Source organism: Aythya ferina (assembly GCF_964211825.1).
Source record: "Aythya ferina genome assembly, contig: HAP1_SCAFFOLD_29, whole genome shotgun sequence".
Classification (NCBI taxonomy): domain Eukaryota; kingdom Metazoa; phylum Chordata; class Aves; order Anseriformes; family Anatidae; genus Aythya; species Aythya ferina.
In genome coordinates this window covers 2694648-2699609 of record NW_028181463.1, presented here as the reverse complement: position 1 = coordinate 2699609, position 4962 = coordinate 2694648, and the positions used below count along the sequence as shown (strand labels likewise).

General features: G+C 50.4%; 1 pseudogene across 1 annotated transcript; it reads right to left on the bottom strand.

The window, feature by feature from the left end:
- Positions 1–2643: 2643 nt before the first annotated feature.
- On the bottom strand, positions 2644–3580 carry LOC311428149 (olfactory receptor 14C36-like; annotated as a pseudogene). Its single transcript has one exon. The product of its transcript is annotated as an olfactory receptor 14C36-like (transcript).
- Between the last annotated feature and the right edge of the window lie 1382 nt (positions 3581–4962).

Genomic DNA, 4962 nt, shown 5'->3' with positions numbered 1-4962 from the left:
CCAATCTCCTCTTTCCTCCCTCAAATCTCACATCTCTCCTGGCCAGGCTTCTCCTGACTTCCCCATATCAGTCATTTTCTTAGGGGCAGCTTTCTGATGGTTTTCATGATCTCAGAGTATCTGTCTCATATCTGTTGGCTACTCCTTTCTTGAGACTGACATGGCACCTAAGTCAGGATGGAAAATAACCCAAAGCTGTAGGTGAACCCTGCACAATGTGCCCAGCAGCTCTTGTACCACCTCAAAATTTTGTTCCCTGCCTCCAACTTCTGGATACGGAATGGCTTCTGTGCACCCAGGCTATCTTTTTCCAAACCCTCATGCATGGTTCAGTTTGCCCCAAGCGTCTTGGAGGCAGTGGCCCCCTCTGTATAGAAAACTGAAAGCAGCCCTAAAGGATGACTTCAGGCAAAAGCTGACACCTCTGACATGACAACCCCTATCCAAGACCTCTTCCACTATGGGGCCTAGCAGGTACTTAGAAGGAGCCGATCTCAGAAACTACATGCACAGCAAGTGCCTTCTGCTGCCCTACCATGGACACTGGCAGATGTGAGCCTAAAGGCACAGATCCCAGCCAGGAGTCAAGGGTGACCTGTCAGCTACTTCAAAAAGCAGTCACCTCACAGGCCATTTAAGAGCCATTAGCTTCCTGCTGGACTTAGTGCTTCTGATGCACCACTGAGCTTATAATACCACACCTACAAAACACCCCGTTTTTGGGCCAGGACCTGCCCAGGTGGAAGTGATCTGGTTGTGATCCTCCAAGCTCATGGCACACCTGCTGGGCTCCCAGCCTCTCTGACACACAGGAGCCAGTTCTGTGCCAGTCCTGTGAGGTGTTAGGGCAGGAGGGACCTTGCAGGCAATGTTCCAGCCCCATGCTTGTTGGCAGTCTCCCAGCTCCTTGTGCACAGTGAAGATCACGCTTATATCCAGAAGCCTGAAACTGGCCTAGCAGACACTCAGGGGAAGCACCCTCCAAGCCCCAGCCCCAGTGCCAGCACCAGCTGGAGGTGCTGCTCTGCAGAGCGAGGGGGCTGTGGTGCCTGGGTCACGGGGGCACTAAGCAGAGGTGTGCTGGGCAGGCTGGGAGGCAGACCCAGCTCATGGGGTCACTGCCATTGCCCCAGGGCTGCAAGGAATCACTCGCCAGGCTCCTTTGCTGGGGCTTTTTTGTGCCGTGGGGCTGCTGAGCTCTCCTCTGCCTGCTCACACCAGACTGAGCTCTTGAGCTCTGCTCAGTCCACCTTGGAGGAGATCCCCCCTTAGGAGGGAAGTGCTGCAGTGGAGGCCAGCTGTGCCATTGCCGTGCCCACTGCCTGTCCCTGCCTGCAGTCCCAGCACAGCCCCACAGCAGCACTGGCACCAAGCTCCAGGAGCAGCTGGGCCTGACCCCACCAGCAGGGCTCAGCAGGAGAGGGCAGCAGTGGCAAGAGAGCAGCTCTGCATGTCCCAAGCGCTGGTGCTCCCTGGCCGTGCTGCTGGGATGGGACTCTTTTCCTCTGCACCCGTGAGCACAGGCACTGCCCCTGCAGAGGCAGGCCTGATCTAAGAGGAGAGATGTCAGACAAAATAGCAGTTGAATTTTAACTCCATTAAGGTTAAATTCACAGAGAGCATGGCTTCACATGCATAGAGTCTATAAGCTATATTCAACAGGTACATCCATATCATTTTAATGTGTGCTCATTAGCTGAATTAATGTAATAAGAATATGCACAAACACAACCACAACAAAAATAAATAGAAAGAAAGAAAGAAAGAAAGAAAGAAAGAAAGAAAGAAAGAAAGAAAGAAAGAAAGAAAGAAAGAAAGAAAGAAAGAAAGAAAGAAAGAAAGAAAGAAAGACTAACAGGTATACTGGCTCTTCCTCCAATTATTGACATTGCAAGTCACGTGCAGAAGCAGATCAGAAATTTCTTGCATCCAAGAAACATCTAGTCAGTAATTTCCACAAGGCATCCTTGAGCTCCTGGCTCCTCATGCTACAGATGAGGATGTGCTCTGCTGGAAGCACTACTGAGTACAGAACTGCCACCACCAGGTCCAGGGATGGGGAGGAGATGGAGGGAGCTTCAGGCAGGCAACCATGACAGGTCTGAGGGAGACGGACACCATGGCCAGGTGCGGGGGACATGTGGAAAAGGCTTTGTGGTGGCCCTGCTATAGAGACGACAGGACTGTCACCTAGATACACAAGGTCGAATCCAAATACAATAAGTGGCAGCTGGGCTCTTGGCCCCGAGCCACTCCTGGTTGCTGAGGCAGCTGCCCCAGCTCCAGAGGAGATGGGAAGAGAGGGATACTGAGAGCAATGAATTTCTGATGGTATCTTTATTCTCTTTATCTACCAAGGAAGCCTGGTTCTCTATGTATGTTAGATGATATGGTCAAAGCAAACACAAAATGTAACATTCAGAATGCTAAGAATTACATTATTAAAAACAAAATAAAATATTTTTAAAATAATAACAGAAAAAAATAATTTTTAAAATATTGAATCATTTTCCCAAATAGCATTTTATTTCTTTTATGATTATTATTAATGATAATGTTTTGATAACACTAGTAATGATAAAAATGATGTGATATAATATGAATCAAAATTGCATATTATCAGAAATATATCTTCTGAACACATCACTGATGCTTAAGAAGCATGTATTGAACAAGTTTCCTCATTGCATCCTTCACCTCTTGGTTCCTCATGCTGTAGATGAGGGGGTTCAGTGCTGGAGGCACCACCGAGTACAGAAGTGCGACCACCAGGTCCAAGGATGGAGAGGAAATGAAGGGTGGCTTCAGGTAGGCAAATATGGCAGTGCTGACAAACAGGGAGACCATGGCCAGGTGAGGGAGGCAAGTGGAAAAGGCTTTGTGCCTGCCCTGCTCAGAGGGCATCCTCAGCACTGCCCTGAAGATCTGCACATAGGACACCACAATGAAAACAAAACAACCGAAGGCTAAAGAAATATTAAACACAAGTGCCACAACTTCTCTGAAGTAGGCATTTGAGCAGGAGGGCTTGAGGATGTCGGGGGATTTCACAGAAGAACTGGTCCACAACAATGCCTTGGCAGAAGGGCAGGGAAAATGTGTTGGCCGTGAGCAGGACAGCATTGAGAAAGCCACTGCCCCAGGCAGCTGCTGCCATCTGGGCACAAGCTCTGCTGCCCAGGAGGCTCCCGTAGTGCAGGGGCTTGCAGATGGCAATGTAGCGGTCGTAGGCCATGATAGTAAGGTTATAATACCTTACTGAAATGAAGAAGAGAAAGAAAAAGATCTGTGCAGCACATCCTTGTTAGGAGATGGCCCTGGTGTCCCAGAGGGCATTGGCCATTACTTTGGGTAGAGTGGTGGAGATGGATCCCACATCGAGGAGGGCGAGGTTGAGGAGGAAGAAGTACATGGGGGTGTGGAGGCGGTGGTGGCAGGCTACGGCGCTGAGGATGAGGCCGTTGCCCAGGAGGGCAGCCAGGTAGATGCCCAGAAAGAGCGTGAAGTGCAGGAGCTGCAGCTCGCGCGTGTCTGCGAATGCCAGCAGGAGGAACTCAGAAATGGAGCTGACTTTGGACATCTGTTATTTCTGGTCATGAGGTCCTGTACAAGGAAGAGAAAGGCAGTGATTGGGTACCACAGACATAACTGAGGAAAACCCTTTCCATATTCTCATTTAAAATCAACAAAAGTTTTTCCATTTCCAGGAAGATATTTTGAAGCTCTCTTTCATTGATTCTGCCTGAGAGTGCCTTTGGGAGCAGGGGACTCCTCTGTGGCAATGGAAGAATCATTTCCGTACTACAGCCAGAGGGAGTAGCATGGTAGTAACATGGTAGGAACATGGTAGGAAAATGGGGTAGTCTCAGATTAACTTTACTGCTCATATCAAAGAGATTTCCCCCGATTTGCTCCTAGTTCACCCAACTGCAGAGCAGAGGTGTGGAGGTTTAGATATGTAATTATTTGTTTTGTATTGGACTTGGACTCTCTTGACTTGGACTGGCACACGCTTCTTTGGGTTAGAAACTGGCTGGATAGCCAGGCCCAAAGAGTCGTGGTAAATTGAGTCAAGTCCAGTTGGAGGCCAGTCACTAGTGGCGTCCCCCAGGGCTCGGTGCTGGGGCCGGTCCTCTTTAATATCTTCATCGATGATCTGGACAAGGGCATTGAGTGCACCCTCACTAAGTTTGCAGATGACACCAAGCTCGATGTGTGTCGATCTGCTTGAGGGCAGGAAGGCTCTGCAGGAGGATCTGGATAGGCTGCACCGATGGGCTGAGGTCAACTGCATGAAGTTTAACAAGGCCAAGTGCCGGGTCCTACACCTGGGGCGCAATAACCCCAAGCAGAGCTACAGGCTGGGAGATGAGTGGTTGGAGAGCTGCCAGGCAGAGAAGGACCTGGGAGTGATGGTGGATAGTCGGCTGAATATGGGCCAGCAGTGTGCTCAGGTGGCCAAGAAGGCCAACGGCATCCTGGTTTGCATAAGAAACAGTGTGACCAGCAGGGCTAGGGAGGTGATCGTCCCCCTGTACCCAGCTCTGGTGAGGCCGTACCTCGAGTACTGTGTTCAGTTTTGGGCCCCTCACTACAAGAAGGACATCGAGGTGCTTGAGCGGGTCCAGGGAAGGGTGACGAAGCTGGTGAGGGGCCTGGAGAACAAGTCCTACGAGGAGCGGCTGAGGGAGCTGGGCTTGTTCAGCCTGGAGAAAAGGAGGCTCAGGGGTGACCTTATCGCTCTATACAGGTACCTCAAAGGAGGCTGTAGCGAGGTGGGGGTTGGTCTGTTCTCCCACGTGCCTGGTGACAGGACGAGGGGGAATGGGCTTAAGTTGAGCCAGGGGAGTTTTAGGTTAGATGTTAGGAAGAACTTCTTTACTGAGAGGGTTGTTAGGCATTGGAACAGGCTGCCCAGGGAAGTGGTGGAGTCACCATCCCTGGAAGTCTTCAAAAGACGTT